The sequence below is a fragment of the Manis javanica genome, chromosome 9, assembly GCF_040802235.1.
Source record: "Manis javanica isolate MJ-LG chromosome 9, MJ_LKY, whole genome shotgun sequence".
In the NCBI taxonomy this organism is placed as follows: domain Eukaryota; kingdom Metazoa; phylum Chordata; class Mammalia; order Pholidota; family Manidae; genus Manis; species Manis javanica.
The window spans coordinates 50,939,795-50,963,110 of record NC_133164.1 but is presented as its reverse complement, the minus strand read 5'-3'; the positions used below and the strand labels follow the sequence as shown (position 1 = coordinate 50,963,110).

The 23,316-nt window shown below is 37.4% G+C and overlaps 1 protein-coding gene across 8 annotated transcripts in view; it reads left to right on the top strand.

Annotated features, from left to right (window-relative positions):
• ELF1 (E74 like ETS transcription factor 1) overlaps positions 1 to 23,316 on the top strand; it is a 141,078-nt gene that overhangs the window by 29,173 nt on the left and 88,589 nt on the right. For 5 of the 8 annotated variants that reach the window (XM_073212558.1, XM_073212556.1, XM_073212557.1 and 2 more), the window contains one exon: positions 16,026 to 16,142. The exons of 1 other annotated variant lie outside the window; for it this stretch is intronic. The gene's annotated coding sequence lies outside the window, so the exon portion shown is untranslated. Of the gene's footprint in view, positions 1 to 11,020; positions 11,357 to 16,025; positions 16,143 to 23,316 lie in introns of those variants that run through there. 2 more of the 8 variants (XM_073212551.1, XM_073212553.1) reach the window with 2 other exon arrangements.

The window sequence follows — 23,316 nt, the reverse complement described above, 5'->3', positions numbered from 1 at the left end:
CTTCCTCAGATGTGTCTCTGTGGCTGGAGGTCTTTACTCAAAGGTGACCTGGCAAAAGTAAATCCTCCCGAGTATGTCTCTCATACCATATGCTCCTCTTTGCTGTATATTTTTTCCTTCTTTAGCTTATGGTCCTTATCACTGATGTACTATATATTTTATTTATATCTTCTATTTATTATTAATGTACTATGTTTCAAGTTCATAACATTAGTCTCTTTCTCTTGCTAGAATATAAGCACCATGTGGGTAGAGATCATTTATCAACAATGTGTCTCTTGTTCACTGCTGTATAGCAAGGGCCTAGAACAGTGCCTGGCATGTAGTAGGTACTCAACAAATATTTGTTAAATGAATGAATGCCTAGGAATACCTCAGATCAGTCATTAACTTGACATTGATCACTCCACTTATCTCTGTAGACCTTATACTATTTTTAAAATGAGATTGAATTCGGTCATTGTTCCAGGCTTTTTTAAAACAGTGAAGACTTAAATATATGTAGTATCAAGGTTCCTTGAAGATTTTTTAAGAATTCAGCTGCTTAACAGAATGGTTGAAACCGCTGGACTGTACAGAAGACCTTTAAGGTCCCTTTCAGACTTTGATAATAAGTTCTTGTAATAATAATCATAATTGGGGCTATTGAGGGAAGCCTTCATGCAGAGAAGATATTTGAACGGAGACTATGAAGGATGGATCAGTAAGCAGTAAGAGAGAGAGATCGTGTGGGAGAGGGAGAGGGAATGAGAGAGAAGGGGGAGAGAGAAACAAAGTGGGGAGAGGTGCGGAGTGGGAACATAGAGCTAGAAATGGGCTAGTCGAGGTCCGAATGTGGAAGTTTTGCATATGATAAGTAATCCAGATTTTTATTTTGTGTGTAGGGAATCAAAGTTTGCTTTTTGGCCATGAGTGATGATCTTACCACTCATAGAGTTGTTTTTTTAAGGACGATTTCTCTGATAGAGTGAAAGGTGAATTGAAAGTAGGCAGTTCGTAGCAGGGAGAGGGACAGTTAGCTTATTGTGATATTTTCTATGAATGATGCTTTAGGTTCTAAGGAGGAGTTAAGTTTCACCCTAAACTCAATATAAAAAATAGATTTCCTTTCTACAGCATTTAGAGAGTATCGAATAGTAAGGTGACCAGTGTCATCTTGAGTGGTTGCTGTGTGAAGAGAACTAACGACAGTAGGTTCTGGGGCTGCACAGCGACAGAGCAGAGGTTCTCCTAAGCCTGGGCTCTGCCCACACTACTGAATCTGTTTCCAGGAGTAGGAACACATCTTCAAAAAGCTCCTCTAGGGAATTTAGAGGTGCACCCCTGCTTATAATCCACTGAGGTAAAAAATAGTCTTTAATATTGAATTTAAAATTTAATCGTAAGAGATGCAATATCATGTCTGTATGAACTTGACATTGCATGTTATATGGGAGCATCATAAAGAATATGGCTTAATTCTTAAACATAAAAAATAATTGTGCAATTAATTCTTGGTTATTTTTGACAAGAAAGGGAAGACTAATGCCCCAAATATTGCCTATAGTAGATTCTTGCAACGCAAGTAGTTTTATGAATTCAGCTATATCAAATCATGGGCCAAATCATGTCTTTTAAAATATACAGAAACATGTTCAGTAGGACATTCCTTATGGATGGCTCCTAGTAATCTGTGCAGAAGCAGCAGGGAGTCTGTGGTTAAACCAACCCTTGTGATAGATAATAGAGAATTATGTTTTATATTTAAGCTCACAATTGGAAATGCTACATATTTCTCAGAACCTGGGATTACACTTGGAGAGGTGTTAACATCAACAAAATTAATTATGTTCCACAGGAAGATTTATAACACTGAATCTTGGTCTTTAAATTTTTACTTTTATGTTTAAATAGCAGAAAACAGTGATTTTGGTCATTATCATTTTAATGGTTTGATCTTTTCTTCTATCTCTGGTAGTAATAGCATGTTAGCTCCTGAACTAGAGGACAGATTCAAGCCAAACCTTATTTTAGCTCAGGTTTCATAGCCATATAAGATGTTTTCAATTTTGAGTTCCAGGAGAAGTAACAAGAAAGGAAGAAGAGAGTCCTTGCTAGCTGTAACTCAGGGTGGGAGTGGGGGTCAGGAGTGGGGAGTCTTTCTCCCAGCCTGGGGCAAATTACCTTTGAAACTGAAATCAGTCAGAGGGAGAAATAAAGTGGAAGAAACCTGTTTATTTGTCCACTTCTACTCACCCATGTATCTCACCACCCAGCTGCAAAAAAGGGTTGCCACCAAACTTCTGGTCCAGTTATACCCTTGCTCCTCCTACCTTTGTAATCACCCCTTGATAAGGAGATGGACACTTCTCTCCACTTGTGGAAACACCTGTTAATATGATGATACAAGGCAAGGTGACAGTTTGGAAATACTGCAATTTTACCCATAGCTCACCTCTCCAGAAATCTCAACGTCCTGGTCTAGTATACCAGACTTTCACCCCCGTTCCTGTGGGAGTTACAGATGGGTCAATATATAGGGCTACAGGAGGTAAATGCACTGGCCATAAAGATAAAATGAAGCTTCCCTGTAAGATGCCCTTACCTCCTGGATGTTTTGGGTACACTACCGTGATCATTGGGGGCCATTCTGCTGTTACTCCAGGAACACACAGGAGGCCAGCTTCCAGGCCTTTTCTCTAAGGTGCCAGAAGGGCCAGCCATCGCTGGTCCATGTGTCAAACTGTCGAGAGCCATGTCCATTCAACAGAGTCTCTAGGGTTTAATGCAGTGGGGGCTGGCAGCAGGCTGTTGCTCTGCTGGACATATTATGGCTTCAATAACTCCTCTTTGGTTTGTACATACAGTTGTGTAGGAGAGACAGCAACGTGTATTAGCATGTCCACAGGGCTCAAGGCTCCTTTTCGGGGCTTCTCGTTTAAACACCATAGCACTGTCCATAAGTGAACTGACCAGCCCCATAGACTATTGGTGTCCGACTTCAGGCCAAATTTTAACAAACCCTTGTACCTCTGATGCCTGCCCCAGTAGGGTTATATGGTACATGAGACTTCCACTTTATTCCTAATTGCTGCACCCATTCTTGTAATGCATGTCCAGTAAAGTGGGTGCCTTGATTGCTCTCAGTCATCTGTGGCCAGCCATAGGCTGCAACGAGGTACTCTGAGCCCCCTTTTGGTCATTTGCTGATGTGCATGACATACAGGAAAAGCAACCAACAGTCCAGTAGCCGTGTCCACCCATGTCATGGCATACCAATATCCTTCTGATATGGGCAGAGGCCCAATACAGTCCATCTGCCACCTGACAAGGGGTATTAGCCCCTTTACTATTATCCCATGTTGCTACGGGACTTGGTGTAAGTCCCTCTTAGAGCACACAAGGCACTCCTTCCAAGTTCTTCTGATTTCTTCAAAGGTCAGTGGCAAGCCCCACCGATGGACTACAGTACACATTGTCTTTTGCCCCATGTGCAGCAAATACTGATGAAGCCATTTGGTTATATCAGAGGTAGGCTTTCCTTGAAGCCAGTGCACTTGGGCCAGTGTGTCTGCTTCATCCTTTCCTGGGGATGCCAAAGACATATGGCCAGTCACGTGATATATGGTAACTGTCTTATTCTGACCAGAGGCCCTTAGGTTTTGCCACATCACTTGCCCCCAAAGGGGCAGGTGACCAGCCATCCAGTTGGCATGGTAACATGTCAGTAGCCACAGGGTCAAGGCACAATATACGGCCCAGCTATCAGTGCAGTAAACTATAGGGGAAGGCTCCTGGGTGATCATGAGCCATACTGTCCACAACTCAGCCCACTGGCTGCACTTCCCCTCTTCATCCTCCATCCATATTGTCTCAGTCTTAGGATGGAAAGACACAGCCCTCTACTTTGGGGGCTGCCCATGACTGGAGTTGTCTGTATACCAAGCATCTTCAGGTATAGGGGCTTTTCACTCCTGATCAGGACTCTTAGCTACCAAGGGCTGAAAAGCAAGTTCTTCCTGCTTTCCACTGGTATAGGTCACTGGCCCCAATGAGTGCTGGAGTTCTCCACCTAAGGAGCTAATAGAGAGGGAGCTACGCTGCTGTAAATGTGCGCCCCATTGTAGGCATCTGTGCCACCCCACTCTGTGGCCTTTGGGTCCAGTCTCACACCCACTCTGCGATGGGATAGGTGGTTATTACCTATTCCTGTTCTGTTGATGGGCTCTGTGGCCAGCAAGGTGTGTTAAACAGCAGCCAGTTGCTTCTCTCTTATGGTGTACCAGACCTCTGCTCCTTTCCATAGTTGTGACCAGAATCCAGTAGGTTAGCACGTCTGTTCAAGCTGCTGCCAAAGACCCCATCCATAACCGTTTTCAGTTACATCTAGCTCACAGGGCCTTAATGAGCCCATTACACTCAAGGCCCATATGGCCTTGACTGCTCACTTAGCAGCAGTAAAAGCAGCTGCACATGTCTCATCCCAGTCCCACTTGGTGCCCTTTTGTACCGGCTGGTATAAGGCTTCAAAATTTGTGCCAACTGTGGGATAAACACTCTCCAGTAGCCCAAAAGCTCACGTAATACTGCCACAGGAGGAGTGGGGAAAGCCTGGACCTTGTCTATAACTGCTTCAGGAATGACTTTAGTTTTACTTGACTAGAGAACCCCCAAGAATTTTACAGACAAACCAGGTCCCTGAACCTTGGTGCTGTTCACAGCCCATCCTTCTGTAGAAGTTGCAGCAGACTAGGAACTGCCCCTTCTAAATCTGCAAGAGAATCAGATGTGAGCATGATATCATCAGTGTAGTGATATGGCCATACCATTTGTGGTTTCTTCTATGTGGCCAAGTCCTGGGCTACAAGTCCATGACAGATGGTGGGACTGTGGAGGTGTCCCTGTGGAAGGATAGTAAATGTCCACTGCCAGCCTTCCCACTTGAAGTTAAACTGTTCTGACTCCCGTGCTATGTCAACAGAGAAGAAAACATTAACAAGGTCCACAACATAATGATAGATACATCCCTGGTTCCTGACTGAGTGTGTCCACAAGGGCTGCTATAGAGGGGACAGCATTATGCAAAAGGGGGTATGACTTTATTCAGTTCCCTGTAATCCATGGTCATATGCCAGGAACCGTCCAACTTTTTCACTGGCCACACCAGAAAATTAAAAGGAATATGAGTGGGCTTTATTATGCCCACCTTCTCCTACTCTGTAGAGTTTCTCCAATTTTCTTGTGTCCCCCAGGCAATGTATACTGCTTAGTATTTGTCACCTGCCAAGACACAGGCAGAGCTACTGGTGGGTACTTAGCATGTCCCCTGAGAACTGCCTTTACCACATGTACCCTCACCCTGAACTCACCTGCAGTGGTCAGTAACCACAGGCCATGCTGGATATCTATCCCCAAAATATATTCTGGGATGGGAGGAATGTACACGGTATACTCCTTTGGGGATAAATGCCCTATCCCCAAGGGGATTTGGGCTTTCTTCACTCTAATTGCTTTACTCCCATAGCCATCTATCACAGCAGGGATCCTGGGAAAACACTCAGGGTTGCCATAAATCAGGACATTCAGCTCCTGAGTCCACCAGCGCCAGGACACGTATACATTCATGGGGGACCAACGAATTGCTAATTATACATGTGGCATCCGGTCGCCACCACGTTCCCCAAGTGGGAGCCAGGACCCCCACCTCAGTCAGACTGTAACATTCCATTGTCTTCCTGTGAGGCTGAGGTCTGCTGCTCTGGCTTTAATTGGTGCCACAGTTCTAACAAGATCCTGTTGGGCTGCCCATGAAGTTTTCTTTCCACTACCCCCACTTTTGTCAAATCAACCCACATCTGGGTCCTCGACACCTTCACGGGACCCTTTGCACCTCTCCTTTCAGTCATAGTCTGTGCTTCCTTCCATGCTCTTACTGTTTCAACCTTCCCCAGATCTGCTAAAGTACAATTAGCCTCACTTATGGGTTTCCCTAGGCGGGGTGTCAAGAATAATCACTAGGGCCCCAAAGAGAGATGGGGCAGCTATATGGAGCACTAGTTTCTCATTGCTACAGTGAACAACTCCTCATTGAGGCCCTGGGGGTCTATATTATAGATGATATTTTTCATGCCCAGCTCCTGTAACACCTGCTGGAGCTCTGCATACATTTTCCAGCGAGTAGGTAATATGGTAAATCACCTGGATTAGGCCAAACTGCCGCTGATGTCTGCTGTCATCCAATCCAGAATTGCCTGATTCCCTGAGCTGTGATGGGCACTTTGCAACCACTGCTGGAGGGAAGGGTGAGTCTCGGAAGCCAGTCTACCCATTTCAGAACCCGACAAAACAATGTTTTCTAAACCCCTATATCCCAGAGATGCAAAAGCCATGTAGGCAGAGGTTCTGATGGTTTTGCGGAAACTGGATGCCCATGTCTACCACCTCATCCTGGTTATAGGGCCAGAGCATGGCTCTACAACTTGGGGAGGGGGCTGCTCTTCCCCCTGAGGAGCCCGTGTTTGTTGCATTTTTACTTTCTTAATTACAACCTGGTGGGCCTCTAATACAGGAGAGGCTGGTGCCTTGGGTGGTGGCCTCAGCAATGGTTCTGCTGTTGGTTCCACCCTTTTATCCTCCCCTAACATCTCCTCTACCATCTCCAGGGCTGAAGGCACTGCTCTTTCCTTCTCCTTCCCAACAGCCTTCTGCAGTGCAGATTCTCCTGCTGCTTCCTTCCTTGCTGCTAACCTATCTTACCAAGTGCAACCTGTCTTCTCAATTACTGTCTCTTTTTCTTAAGGGCATATGTCATCACCCAGCTCTTCCAAGTGATGCTGAAGTGTGTTTCTCTCCCGCGGAAGTGTCTCTCTCTCCTCGGTAATCCTTTCTACTATCTCAACAATCAAACATCCCACAGTCCTGCTGCTCCATAGCTACTCAGGGCCGCTTAGCAGTTTTTCTATCTCATGACGGGCTAATTCCACAGTTTCCAGTGTCTCCACCCTTCCCCAATTCTGTGGAAGGCCTCACCTGTATAAGAGGTACTTCACTGCAGACTAATATCCCACTAGGGGCTCCCCATGAGGAAGCCGCACGGATTGGGGGCTCCTGGGTGAAGCCACACCCTCCACCACTGCAGCCACTGGGGCCTCCCCACCATCTATTGGGGGTGGGGTTCAGGGTATCTCCCCACCATCCATGGGGCAGCCTGCCCATGGGTTGTACCCATGAAGACAGATTTTGGGTTCAGAGGTTTTGCTGACTACCTCCAGATGTAACTCCAGGGGTGTGTGTGTGGGGGGATCTTTCTCCGAGCCTGGGGCAAATTATCTTTGAAACTGAAATCAGTCAAAGGGAGAAATAAAATGGGAGAAACCCATTTGTTGCCTACAGCAGTCATCCACTTCTGCTAGGCCATGTCTCTCACCACCTGGCTGCAAAAAGGGGATCCTACCATCTTTATACCCCCGCTCCTCTCATCTTTGTAATCACGTATTGATAGGGAGATGGACTTCCTCTTTCTACCCTTGGAAACACCTATTGATATGGAGATGGCCAACATCAGGGGAGAGATTCTGGAAATACTGCAGTTTTACCCACACTTACACAGTAAATTCTTTCCACAATGTCTTAACTTTAGTTGGCATTTAAAATATTCATTCCAATGGCTGAATCTTTCTCAGTTAATAGTTCAAATATAAATGTTGGGAATTAACCCCAGGCAGCCATGATAGCTTTATGTTGACTTGGTATATATCTAATTTTAGAAATAAAGATTCCCACAGTGTAGAAAGGTACATTATATTCCCATAACAAGTCTAAGATTCCATATTTTATTTACATAAGAGTTTAGAGATTTAGTTAGAGCTTATTATCCTGCAGTATCTGATATTGGTTGCTTCTGTGAAGCATAATAACAGCTAATATTTATGAAGTTCTTATTTGGTGCCCAGCACTGTGTTGATCACTGTATTATACATGAAGCAGATCTTTTTTTAAAGTCAGGTTTATTGAGATACAGTTTATATACAGTACAATCTGCTCTATTTAGTTGTACAGTTCTGATTTTGTACAAGTCATAGTACCACAGTCACTGTACAGAATGTTTCCATGAACACACATAGTTCCCATGTTCTCATTTGTAGTCAATCCCTTCCCCTCTTCCCCTCACCCCCCCACCACTGATGTGATTTCTGTCGTTTTTGTTTTGCTTTTTCCAGAAAGTCATGTGAATGTAATCATAACAATGTATATTTTAAAGTTGGCTTATTTCAGTCAGCTTAATGCTTTTAGATTCATCCATGTTGTTGCATATATCAGAAGTTCAGAAGTTCATACCTTATTATGTGCTAATAGCTTTTCATTATATGGATATACCAAATGTGTTTATTCATTCTCCAGTTGATGGACATTTTAGGTTCCTAGTATTTGGTGATGCTGAATAAAACTGCTATAAATATTTATGTAGAAGATTTTATAGACATATCTTTATTTCTCTTCGGTATATATCTAGAAGGCCTGCTAGATCTTGTAAGTGTATGCTTGTAAGAAACTGTTAAAATATTTTCCAAATAGGCTGTACCAGTTTTTATTCCCACCAACAACATGTGAGTTACAGTTGCTCCATATCTTCACCAGCACTTGGTATTGTCAAGTGTTTTTTCTTTTAAGCTACTGTAATAGTGTATAGTCATATTGTGATTTTAATTTGAATTTCTCTATTGAGTAGTGATGTTGAGATCTTTGGTTATCTGCCATCTGTAACTCTTCCTTGATGAAGTATCTGTTCAAATTGAAATTATTTAAATAACTAGTTCATTTTTTATTTTTGAGTTGTGAAAGTTTGTTGTGTATTATGAATAATAATACATGGACTGATTTTAATTCTCACAATAATCCTTTGTGGTGGATACCGTTAGCCTAAATTACAGATAAACCATAGGACTGTTAAGTATTTGTCCAGGATTGCACAGATAATGGGTAACAGAGCTGGGTGGGATTTGAACCCAAGTAGGCTGACTCTAGAATCTTTGCTGAACTGCTTGCCAATTTTTTTTTCTGTGGAGATTGATTTTTTTTGGGCTATGAATATAACCAGGATCTAATTCCTGTAGGTGGTAAAATAGTGCTTATAGGGACACCCCTTAGCAAGGGGCAATGTATTATAATAGCATCTCTGGCATCATCTCCCTAGCATTAGCTAAAATACTCGTTTCTGTTGAAAAGGGGTAATTATTTTTACTTTACACCTCTTTCTTCACTTCTACATGCTGGTAGCAAAAGTATTTCCTTTTAATTATGTTCCAGATATCTATCTACCATTATCAAATAATGAAGGGCTATATATGGATTCCTCAATAGCAGAAGCTTATCCTTTTATGTATCCATATTTCATAAGTTTCACACACTTGATGTTACTTTGTCTTTTAAAAACCTTTATCATTTATCATAATAATACTGAATTAGAGGCACTCTTAATTTAGGGAGTATGTACTGACCTTACAGGATGTCTTCAGATCCCAGTACTTTTGACGTTGTAGTTATTTGTAATTTTGTAGGTTTTTTTAAAAAAAGTCTCTCATCTTATTCACTGTCACTTGTTTTTGTCATCCTTTCACTGTTGCCTTTTTCACCCCTTATAATTTCTATTTTTAATTAGCTAAAAGACAATCAAATTATTAGGCATGAATGGATACTGTCTAAAATAAATTTCAGCTCTTAGAAATGACTTTGGGGGTTTTCCAGTGGACATCTGTGAGTGCTCAGAACTTTTGTCTTGGTGTTAGGGTTCCAAGTAGTCACTCTGGATAAATGAGCTCTATGCTAAATAAGCCATTTGAGCTTTGTAAATTTTCCTGTAAGTCTAAAACTGTTCTAAAAAATAAAGTTTATTTAAAAAAAAAATAAGCCATTTTGGCAGTAGAAAATGTGATTTTTTTTTGCAAAATTTTTTATTAATAATTTGTTAAAACTATGGAGATAATTTTAGTAAAAAAACCAAGCAGTGTTTAGTAGAATGAACTAAATAGACACTTAATGGGCAGAGAATGAGATCACAATCATTACGTTTTGTAACTGTTTGGGAAGTTCTTGTCTAAGTCAGTGACTTTTTTTAGCTGTGCCTCTTCTAAGACAAAGTACTCCTAGGTAATTAACTAAACGGAAAAAAATCTTGCTAAATCCTATTTACTTTTTGGACACCTTGTCACCTTGGAAAGCAGATCCTAACTGGCCCCTTCTTTGGCTGGCCAATCCCATATGGCTGTCGTGACCAGTGCAGCAGAGCCCTACTGGGTGCTGCGCACAGGGTTTGCTTCTGTTTGTGGACAGTTTTGTTTGGAAGCTAAATGTGGCTGTCACTTGGAAGTAGTTATAGACCATGATTGCATAGATTTGTTTAAAGTTGGGTTTTATCAGGCTTATAGTTCTAAAGTCATTTTGCTGTGTTGGGCTTTGGTTGCTTTCTAACCTTGATCTTGATTGAGGTTTCTTTCTTTCTTTCTTTCTTTTTTAAATAAACCAGATTAATTCACACAATTTTCCACTGAACTTTGAATTTTCTAGTGGATTTTATCTGTTTAGTGAACTTGTAAATCTGTATTTAGTATAGCAGTTTGCTAGCTTTTCCAGATTACATAGCAGTATATTCCCTTTTCATGTAAGAGGTAATGAGTAACCAGGTTGGATTCACCAGTCCAGTATTACATTAAAAGCCAGAAAGTTTGCAGTCTCCCTTCATTCCTTCCCATATGTTTATTTTCATTCATACGTTTACTTACTTGATATATAAAAGTGATTTTTGCAAATTGAGATTATTTTTTTAAATAACATAGTTTTTAATTTTGCTTCCTTGTAGATTCTGATTTTATTGTTAATTTTAAATTATGATAATTACATGACCTGAATAATGGCTTAATCAAGGTAGCTCTTGCTTCTTGGCTCTGTCTCCTTTTTCTGTACCTCTCCCCTGTTTCTACCTTTGGATTTGCATGTTTGACCTAGCAGAATAATTGGGTCCACAGCAACATGGGCGTGCCTCCCTTAGAAACACTTAGTTTCACGTATGACTCACAAGCTGAAGCACAGACATCACTTCCCCAATCTACAGGAGCCATTTTAACAGCATAAAACTTGCCGGATTGCTTTTTATTTTCAAGCCCAAAGGACAAAGAGAGGACGAGAATATTTGAAGGTACTAACTTGTTATGATTTTGCGTGTTTGCTTCTGGCTGTTTCCTGAGCTGATAAACGGAGGGTGGTTCTTACCTGTCGAAGAACATGGCTGAATGTGTTCTTTAACTCTCTGAAAAAATGTGTGTAGTCAGTCACATGCCTGATTGCACTTAACTGCTAAGGGAAAACAAAGCATTCAATTCTGGTAAGTTTTAGATCTTGTCAAAGTGATTTTTAAATATTTTGTGTGATTATTTTTTTTCTTTCCTTGTATGACTTGAGAAAAAAAGAAAATTTTCTTTCTTTTCTTTTTATATCACAAAGAAAACTAGGTCAAGTTTTCATTAAAAAAGTCTAATTGTATTGGTGGGGATAGCCAGGAAGTTACAGTTAAGTAAACTGTACCATTCATGTGTAATATGGGTGGTAAGGAAAAAAATTCCTGGTTTCGTTTTAGCCTTTTACTTAAGGGGAAGTTTTGCACAACTCAGTCATAGGTGTTGCTTGTTATTTTCTTTTTTTCTTTTTTTAAAGTTAATGAAATTACACTAAACATTTAATTTTAAAAACTAAACAAGTTGAAGATGGTCATTTAGATAAAAGTGATTATTACATAAAAAGGAAGAAAGACGAATGATTCATTTACTATTAGAAACAATAGTTTTATAATTTACATTAGAAACTTGTTCTGAGTAACACTTAAGCATGACTAGCAAGAAAATATAGTATTTCAATTTGTGTAAAAAGAAAAAAAAGTATTAGCCTTCTATACTGTTCTTAAAATGTGCTTGCTTTGAATTTTAAAAAGTAGTATTTTTTGTGAAATATTGCTCAGTCTTGTCCTGAAGTATTTATCATCATTGAAATGAGATTTTGGCATGTGTACATTCTGGTGTGCCTTGAAGTTCTCAGTATTCTGAGAAGTTGAATGTAGTAGTATTTTACTTAAGAAAGTTGCTTATGAAATCAAAATTTGAATGAAAGTTGAATATGCAATGTTATGAATAAATTTTTTGAAAACAAAATTTGCTAAGTCATTTATTATTGATTATTTGGGAATTCACTGTTAAGAACTTTCCAAGTGCTTTCAGGCCTGTCAATTGAAAGGGAAGATAGAACGGCAGTTATAATTTCTTACTCTTTGAAAGGATTGTTCTTAACAGATCTCAATTTTGTGGTCCTACAAGAAAGAAAGAGCCAGACATTTTACCAACTCATCTCTGATCCATTTGCTGTCATCTTTGCATATTGCTTGGTTAGTCAAGTCAGCCTTTGAGTAAGCAGAGGCTCTATTTACTTCTAGCCTGGTCTTTGTGAAAAATCCAATGATTTCTCTTTTCTTTTCCTTTTTTTGAGTTTTAAAATCAGTGACCATAAGAAAATCAAGGGCATACAAATAAGCAAATAATTAAGATTTTATTTATTAAAGAGGGTGGAAGAATTTAGTTTCTTAAAATTAAGATGCCAGTGCAATTCAAATAAAATTAGATACTGGTCGTATGTTTCAGTTTCTTAATTAGGTGGAGAAGACTGAGGTGGGGCTTCAAGGAGACTGGGGGAGAAAGCATGGATGCGCTGGAAGGCCAGTGGCACTGACCAGGCGGCCTGCCCCCTTCCCACTCCTTTCCTTTCACCATATAAACATAACCTGAGTCATCAGAATTAAACTTAGAATTACCATTTGAAAGAACTTGAGTGCTGAAAAGACTGAAGATGGTTCAACTGCCTCACTTTTATATATGAAAAAAGAGTGGCCCAAAGAGGTACTGTGACTTGCTCGAGGTTGAGCAGTGCTTCATGGCAGGGCCTCCAGCCTGGGTCCAGACCAACAAGTGGTACTTGGTTTGAAATGGTCTGTCTTTCCTTTAGAGTAAATAAAACCTTAATTAAGTTGCTTGGTGGTAATTTTGGTGATAAGATGAAACCAAATCAACCAGTGTTTTTGGAAATCTGTTCAAATTTCCTTTTTCATCAGAGAGAAAATGATGCATTTGTTTAATTTCTACACCAGCTTTTTTTCACTATTAGAATTTTTTCATTGTTGAAACATTTTTGGATTGTTGAGTTGAAGTACTGTTTGTGACATTACTTGTTTGATGGGCCTAGAGGACAGTGTAGCATGGAGAAGACAAGTAGTGCCTCTATAGCATCTTGCTATGCTAATGGACAGTGACTGCAATGGGGTGTTTGGGGGGGACTTGATGCTGTGGGTGAAAGTTGTAACCACAATGTTACAATGTTGCTCACCTGAAACCTTCATAAGATTGTATATCAATGATGCCTTAATAAAAAAAAAAAATGGGCCTAGAAGAGATAGAAATACAAGGAGTTGGCAATTTACTTTGAACTTCTAAATACCAAGGTTTATTTCTGCTTTAGTTTTGCCTCATTTTTTTAGGAGGGTAAATACTTTATAATATATAATGCCTTATTTGTGTGTGTGTGTGTGTAAAACTGTGCAAATAAGTTTACAAAATCTAAAGGTCTAGCTCTAGATTTTAATTCTAACATTATACTTGAATTTAACCTTTGCATAATTAATCTCATTCTATTTGTTATACCTTTGGTCCTCCTTTGAGAGTTTACTTAGTAGGCACCTTTAGGACCTTCTGGAAAATACAAAGCCTTTGTTAACTTCTTTATGTGTTTTATTGGGGTGGTAGAAATTTACTTTAGAACTGAAATTTGGATTTTTTAATTACTTTGCATATAATTTGAATATCCTAAATTTCTGAGTCTCTGAACCCAGTTTAGTATCAGATCCACCACAGTGTAGTTGGTCATCATTGTTTTAAGCCACAAACAGCACTGAATGCCAGAAAACATTGACTTGTGTCCTCACAAACTTAGATTTATTACTGGGAAAACAGGGCTTGGTAACTCAGGTGAAAAAAGGAAAGAGTATAACCAAACCACTGAGAAGTTAAATTCGAGTTCAGACTATTTACCTAGAGATGAAAGATGGCTGAGATTTAAATTAGGAAAACTTACGGATCTTTAGGAATTTTTAGTAGTAAACAATGAAGATTATTTGCCTAGGTTAAGAAGAATGTCTTCACCAATAAGAATAAAAATATAAGCTCTTTGAGTTGGAGATGTTTTATTGTGTTTTTTTCTTTTTCAACCTTTGACAAAGTACTAAGCACATATGAGGAGGCAGTTAGTATTTGCTGCTTTAAACCGTTGGTCACTCAGTTGGACAGGTCCTGCTAAGGTTAGGGGTGGCAAATCTTTAAAAGGTATGCAGACTTCACCTTGATCTCTGTCTGGTGTTTGCACAGTGTAACCATTCAAAGAAAAAAAGAAAATTTACCTGGTAGTATACCTTCTAAAGCAGTAATTTTCACTCCTTCTTTGGTGTAATAGAGAATCACCTGACTTCACTTCAGAGATTCTGATTCATTAATTAGGCCTATGGTTTGGTTCATCAATCTGCCTTTTAATAAGGACCTTATATATGAAGTGATTTTTTTTTTACCATGTTATTCTCAGATATGATTTTTGAGGTTTCTTTGGACATTGAACTGTATGGTTGATTTGTTGGTTCTGCCTTACATCACATCTAATGGCCATAGGTGTTCACAGACTTGTAGAAATGAGAAGAGTCCCATCAGTTTAATGGTCTGAAAAGAATTTTTCTTCCATCAGTTGGCCAGATATTTTGCTCCTTTGCTTAGGAGCTGCTTCATATAGATGGTGGAGATATCATTGAGTCAACTCACCCAATTAGCGCAGTTTTTAACTATTAGAGCAATATCTTTTTCCTATTAGTGCAGAGAACCTAGTAAAGAGAAAGTTTTTGTCACCTCTATCTTTGGCGCTTCTCAGATGGTCTGTATACCATAGCAAAAGCAGCTGCTGATCTATATACTACAAATGCCTGGGCATTTCAACCTCTACAGATAGCTCATGTGCCATTGCTTTGTTAGTAGAGAGGGAGAAATTACACAGCTGAGCTTTGGTTATACAGATTTCTGTGCTGAAATATTTTGATTACCTGTCCTCCAGTTAGAAATATCTACATTAACACCATCTTCATCATCAGAAAACTCCTCCTAAACTTTTTTCACTTTCATTTTCTCCCCCCAACCCCTTCCCGGTAGGAATTCAGAACTTTCCTTTAATTGCTGCATAGTAGGGGTATCAGCTCTTTTTTATTTCCATATAAACAGTGAAACTAAAAAATTTCATAGTACAACTATAAAAATGAGATGTTGATTTTTAATAACTGAGTTTATGTGCATATTATTTTTTATATCCAAATACTAAATGGAAGCTTAATACTGTAATGGGGCAATTCATTAACCTTTCTTTAAAACTGAAATGTACATGTAGGAGAAGGTGTAAAACATATATAGTTTAAATACAGTTACAGTGTTCACTCCATCACAACCTAGGTTAAGAAATAGACCATGTTCATCACATTACAAGTCCCCCACCCCTGCTCATGTTTCTTTCTCCTTTATTATCCTGACTTTTGTGATAACCTTTTCCTTACAAGTTTTATCCCTTTAAACTTCTTGACAGTGGAATAACAGCATATATATTCATTCTGTAGTGACTTAACTTCTTTTATTCAACTCTGTGAGATATATCTTAATTAATTTTAATTTCAGTATTGTATTCCATTGTCTGTCGATAGCAGAGTGTGTTTATTCTCTTTTGGGGTTCCCTCCTTGATGAAAGAATGTGTTTATTCTCTCTTGTTGGTTTTTTCCAGTTTGGGAACATTGTTGCACGTGATTCCTAAGACATAAGTGCAAGAGTTTCTCTAGGGCAGTATCATGGCACTGAATTATGTGGAGTTTACAAAGAGCATGAAGAGAATGAATAGTTTTAAGATAATTTTAAGAGTTCTTCATTATCTTTCCCAGGAACAGATGCCTGCCATTGATGCCTTCCTACCTATTCAGCATCTTACTATGGTGTATTGCCCTGGGGAGTAAAATCCTGGAGGACCCTAAACAGATGGGCAATTGATGCATTTCACAGTAAGTTTCAGATATTAGTAATATTTGACCATTTAACAGTGAAGTATGCCTGTCATTTACTAACTAGAGTTCATTTATTTCAAACATAATTTTGAATAAATTTTTTTAATAGAATAGATACAATATAATTCCTATTATGTACAAAAGAGCAATACTGTCACTGACATATAATATAGTAAGGTATAAACACATGGACAGATGGGGAAACAGTAATTTTATAATAGTTCACAGGATAGGTAAAGTGATATTGTAGAGGGATAGGTAGATTTTAATGACATGTAACTTTTCTTAAGAATCTGAAACAAATTATGGTAAAATGTTAATGCAAAGCAGGGTGATGGGTATGTGAATGTATTCTCTTACTCCTTGATTGAATTATTTCATAATATAATTTTGCTATATAATGCATAATATTATTTTCCCCCACATTCATAAATAACTGAGAAATAATTTTTAATTTGAGGAATAGAAGATGACTTTTGAAAATAGTGCATTAACTCTCTATCAGTAAAAAAATTAATTGCCTGTTTCAGTTAAAGGAATTAGCTAGATTCAGAACTAAGTTATAAAAAACTGTTTCTGTCAGTATAACTAAAAACATGGCTCTAGGTATACTACTAATGGGTAACCTCCAGTAATAGATTCAGAACTAAGTTATAAAAAACTGTTTCTGTCAGTATAACTAAAAACATGGCTCTAGGTATACTACTAATGGGTAACCTCCAGTAATAGATTCAGAACTAAGTTATAAAAAACTGTTTCTGTCAGTATAACTAAAAACATGGCTCTAGGTATACTACTAATGGGTAACCTCCAGTTGAGATCTATTAACAAGTTTTGAGCTATAGTTTGCTAGAAACAATTTAAGTTTAGAATAATTCCACATTCAAATATTCAAAAACATTTCAGAACAAAAAGATTCATAAGACCTGCACAATTTATAACATATTGACACTGATAAACTTTAAGTAGCTGGTACCCCAAGTTCAGCTTTTGCATCTAACCAGATTTATTGATATAATCAGTGTTTCATCTTGTTTCCTGCTAAGTGTTTCATTTTGCTTCCCTAAAATTCTTACTATAATGTTAACAATTCCTGCATCTTCAGTGATTTTTTTTTTTGGTGGGGGTGGTCATAAGCTTGATGTGGAATCTTTATGTAAAGTTTCCAAAATTTAATAATATAAATGTGGGAATTGCTCTAAAAGTGAAAACATAGGTCTTAATCCAGGTTTCTGCTTTCATAATCATCTCTTGGCTTTCTTTTCTGAGATACTCTCACAGTGTATGTATAAGCAGTGGCAGGGACAAAGAACAAACGGATGTAGAAGTCATAGGATACTGACTCATTAAACAATTCTTTGTTGCCTGTTAGGCATTCTTGATGCTGGAGAATATTGCGGTGAACAAAAGATAGAAACTTTATTCATAAATTATATACATATACTAATTAGCTGCTATTTGTGATATATTGTAATGTACATAAAGATTAGAGAATATTAGGGATAGATTAGTGGTCTTCATAGTGCTCTGTGTGATCTACTGAGATGAGGAAAGCAAATCAGAACTTGTATTTTTTTTTATTTTTAAGGTGTCATTGATATACACTCTTATGAAGGTTTCACATGAAAAACAATGTGGTTACTACATTCACCCATATTATCAAGTCCCCTCCATACCCTATTGAAGTCACTGTGCATCAGTGTAGTAAGGTGCCACAGAATCACTACTTCTCTGTGCTACACTGTCTTCCCCATGATCCCCCCCACACCATGTGTACTAATCATAATACCCATCAATCCCCTTCTCCCTTCCTCTCTACCCGCCCTCCCTCACCCCTCCCCTTTGGTAACTGCTAATCCCTTCTTGGAGTTTGAGAGTCTGCTGCTCTTTTGTTCCTTCAGTTTCGCTTTGTTGCTATACTCCACAAATGAGGGAAATCATTTGGCACTTGTCTTTCCAGAACTTGCATTTTTAACAGTTTTATTTTACCAAGGAAAAAAATGTATCCCAGAGTTTTCTTTTCAATACACAATTCTTTTGAGAAAGGACCCCTTTAAAGGGCTTTTCATAAATAATAATAGGCTATACTTGTAAAGAAAATACATATGATAACTATAACCCTTGGAAACAAAAGTTCTTTGTGGTCCTCAAAAATTTTTAAGATCTCGACACCAGAAGAATTCTGTACAATGCAACCAGTGGTTTCAATACCATTCTTAGAGAGAAATCTTTTTCCTCATTCTTAAATTTTATTTAGGAGACTGTGGTTAATAACCTGTTGACTGCTGGACAGTTTAATAGATCAGTGGTACTTTAACATTTAATTTAGTCCCTTTTAATACTGATATATATGTAAAAAAAACTTCGTAGCAGAATTTTATGTTAATTAAGTCATTTTAAAAATTCACATGTGTTCTAAACCATAACAGCTCGAATAAAAGCATTAGTTTGAAAGTTTTTTTCCAATATGGAAAATATATATGATTGCCTTAACCATTTATTTATTTGTAGTCCTCAAGTTCCTTCCACAAAGAACAGCAAAATTCACTAAACTTAGGGAGAGTATTAAGTGATTTATTTAATGCTAATTATTATACTTAACATTATATTTATACTTGAGTTTAAATTATTGTAGTTAATATTAAAATATTAAACTTGCTAGTAAAAGAATGCAAATTAAATAATTGTTTTGCCCATCATGTTGACAAAAGTTAAAGTGTTGCAGGTTGGTGAAAATGCCATTAAACATGCATGCACGTAATCTGTTGATAGTAATACAAACTGAAAAAGTTTCAGGAGGGCAGTTGGCGTATGTCATGCTTTGAAAATGGACATATCTTTCTATGTAATAATCCCATTTTTAGCACTTTAGCCTAAAGAAAATTAAGGATGGGAACAGAGATTTATCTGTAAGGATACTTGAATGACTTGTAATAGTGTGGCAGTTTCCAAACTTTATAGTTTTTATATCTTCTCAAACTTTATATCTTCTTTATACTTTTAAAAATTATTGAAGATTCCAAAGAATTTTTGTTCATGTGGTTACACTTACCAATATTTAGTAGTATTAGAAGTTAAAACAAAATTAGGAAGTATTAAGACATTTATTTATTAAGAGTAATAACCTCATTAAATGTTACCTATCGTTATAAAAGACGACTGTGTTTTCCAAAAAAAAACTGTAGAGAGGAGTTCAGATATTTCAGTCTTTGGCTTAACAGATGACAGCTAGATTCTTATATTGTCTTGTGCATTAAATATTTTGCAGTATATTGTTTTGGTTGAAGAATGTGGAGAAAATTTGACCTCAGAGAGATATCTAGTTGGAAAAGGGAGCTATATTTTAATAACCATTTTAGATGATTGTGGAGTTCTTCTTTGATACTACTCCAAACTCAACAAATGCTAGTTCCTTAAAAGTTAGTGCAAAGGGACTCTGAAGCTCTTATCAATGACCCTTTTGTCTTTTGTAACATTAAAATTCATTTGTCTGTCTTGCACTTTGAATGAATTAATATTTTGTCTAAGGATGATTTTGTAGCATCATTTATCATTTGAGTATTCAAATATTGACAAAATATTTTGAAAAATCACATTTAAAAAATATCACACCAATCTTTCAGAAAAGTCTTTTAAATATTGGAAAGCTACTAAGTTTCCAAAATTCTGATTTTTAAAAAATCGTACTTAACATTGGTAACAAATGCTGTTAGTTGTTTTCCTTGAAGTGGCAGACTGTTTTACTTATTTTGGGGAATAAGTCTGACAGAGATCCATTTCTGAATATTATGTAGTTCTTTGAAGTAAAAATGGTGTTCTGTGAGAAAAGCAGCTAGTTAACTCAGTAATAGCGTTAGTGCGTTTGAAGACAATCATTCTATTTTAGTATTCTATAGAAAAACTTCATGTATACTTCATTTATCACTCAGAATATTAAAAAGACATGTATTTAATGATTAAGATTTAAGAAAAGAAACATTTTTTACTCTTTGTAAGGGAGAGTCTTCTGTTTTTAATTAACAATTTTTTTTCATTGCGGTACCTACAATAAACTGCACGAATCTTAGGATACAGCTAGATGCATTTTGATGTGTGTATACTCATTTAACTACCACCCAGATGAAGATATCAGACATTCTCACTAATTCTTTTCCCCCTATTCCTCTCCCCTGTGGTAACCCCCAGTCTGTTCTTTGTATTTATGAATCTATTAATCTATTTATTTTTATCTGTTTTGTTTTTAGATTCCACATGTAAGTGAAATCATATGGTATTGTCTCTGTCTGACTTATTTCACTTAGCCTACTACCCTCTAGGTGCATCCATGTTTTCACAAATGGCAAGATTTAGTTCTTTTATGTCTGAGTAATATTCCATATATATATATATATATATATACCACATATTTGTTATCTAGTCATCTATCAGTAGACACTTAGGTTGCTTCCATATCTTGGCTATTGTAAATAATGGTGGGATATACATAGGAGTGCATATCATATATCATTTTGAATTAGTGGTTTTGTGTTCTTTGGGTAAATTCCCAGAAGTGGAATTACTGGGTTGTATGGTTTTGTATGGTATTTCTATTTTCAGTGTTTTGAGAAACCTCCTAAAGGACATTCTTAATTGTAACTGACTTTTTTTTAAGTGGGTACCTAGTGGTAAAGAATACAATGGCTAGCATGATTTGGTGACACAGCCTTGATTCAAGCACTAGCAGTTTCATCCACCTTTGGTTTGTAAATATAACTGCAACTGTCATCATGGTGAAAACAGGCAAATAATACCTTACTATTACTATGAAATGAGTTGACCTCATAAACTCCCTGAAAGGGTTTCTGTATTCTCTGTGGGTCGTATTACATTTCTAGAATCACTATAATAGTGCAACATTGGAAATAATCCAAATGTCCAAAAATAGGGATTGGTAAAATAAGTGATGGCACTTCTATAAAATTAGTGATAGAATTATAATTGTATTAAAGCTTAGTATTTTTTTATTTTTGGTACTGCTCTAATGAGGAAATAAATAGTTCTCTAAGGAAGTGAAAGTATCATTTCTGAGCCTCTATTTTTCTATTTAGTTGGTAACTTTGTGATTAAGAAAAGGAATTAAAAGGCAGAAGGCAGTTACTGGCTTCTTTTGCAGTCTAAAGGATCTCTCTGCAGTCACTTTGAGGTTAACCTTCATAGTAAAGGGAATTGGCAGTGGTATGAATCATTTTTAGGTATTTTAAAGTAATAGGGGAAATAAACCTTCAAATTAACTTCTTTCCATAGATGCCAGGTATTTTCAGATTTACCTTTTCCTAATGTTCTTAATTGAGAGAATTCTGAGTTGCTGTGTATTATTATTATTTGGCATCAGAGTGATTTAAATAAGCCAACTTCTAAAACAAATATAGCCAGAGATTTTCTTACTGCAATTTAGAACATACTCATGGCTGATGGAACCATCGCTGTCAGTGGTGGTGAGAGAGCTTGCACCTTTTAGGCAAATTAGAAAGAGACTGTTGGGGTAGTTAGACCCCCAGGCTTTTTGTTAAGATCTCCACCCATGGTATCCCGAACAGTGAACTGTCTGTGTTCTGCAGAAGGTTGGAACACTTTTTATAGAGGTATCATTGAAGATGGACTGCTTTTTGCATCTAAGATATTTTTCATTGTTTCAGTGGAAGCATATAATAATCATGACTTGTCTTTAAAATTTTTCTAAGCACCAAATTCTAGAGAATGTTTAATGTTTAAAATTCCTTTTCAAATAACCTTTGTGTTTTCTTAAAATTTTATGTCTTAAAGAAACTTGTTAAAGTATGCTGGAAGAATACATACAGTATGATACTATTTACATAAATTTTGAAACATACATGTTCAAGCAAAAGAAAAGTAAAGATTTTAGATTTAAATTAGAATACTTAGAAATGATGTCATAAGTGTTTTAGTTTGAGAGACAGTTTGAAATAATTTGTATATAGAAACAGATTTGTTGTGTAAGTAATTCTATTCAAAATGTTTTATGACGCGAACTTTCTAAACTCGACCTTTTATTTGATCTGTTGATCTATGGATCATAGACAAAACTTGTATATTGTTATAGGCTGATTTTTAACCTGTTAGTCTTGGGAATAAACTGAAAGGAAGGTGTAACACTCATCTGCCCTTGGTAAAACAGAATACTTGCACACTATTGTTTGCATATTTGGTTTTTGAGAAGGTGGTGGACACTAGGTTCTCTACAAATGCCCTGAGATGGGTTCTTACTATGATTTAGGGTGATTCCACCAAGCATCAGAGCCAGAGCCTGTGGGGAGGGAGTTAGTGTGTACAGGAATGGGTACTTCCTCAGGGTTCAGGGAACACTTACTCCTAGATATTGGGGATAGTCGAGGTGATAACAGGAAAAATACACAAAGATATTCTAGGAAGACACTAACAAGTCTTATACTATTGAAAAGAATTAACTAGATCTTCCATTGAAAAATTCTGGGTAAAAATGAAATTGTTTTTCAAGCCACTCATTTAAGAAATGTTACTTATTTTAGGAGCAAGGTGCCATGCTTAAAGCTGATTATTTGGTATAATTAAGTTCTTTTCAGAGAGGTCACAGAAAGCTCAAGATGGGCTTACATGCAGTAAAATACTGGTTCATTCTGGACACTGACCTGGAGAGGAATAGTACTGGTGAAATTTTAGTTGTGGTAGCTAATAGCTTAGGGAAGAACTGACCAATAGGAATGGAGCAGATGGCTGTATTGTGCCCAAGTTTTTATAGAAGATGAGGCATATGATTGATGATTGGGAGTGACTTTTAAGAATTATTAGATTGAGAGGCAGCAGGTATGATGAAAAGTGAGTACCTCTGCCTTAGTTGTAACTGAAGTTTGCTTAAGATAACTTAAAGCAGTAAGAATTCACCTTATGAGAATAGTTTATCTGGTTATGTGTAGTTGGTATTTGAACACAAGTGAATATATATATTATGAGCCAAGTTCTGGATATATAGGGAAGTGGGCAAGGGAAGCAAAAGAGTGGTTGGGAAGAGTGTGACAAGAAGCCATGGTAAAAAACACCACAGATCAAGGAGGTGAGCTGTGTTCTGCTTTGTTTTGATACAATTGCTTGAAGGTTTTTTTTATTGTTGTTTTGCGGTAGTGCTTACCTTTGAGGT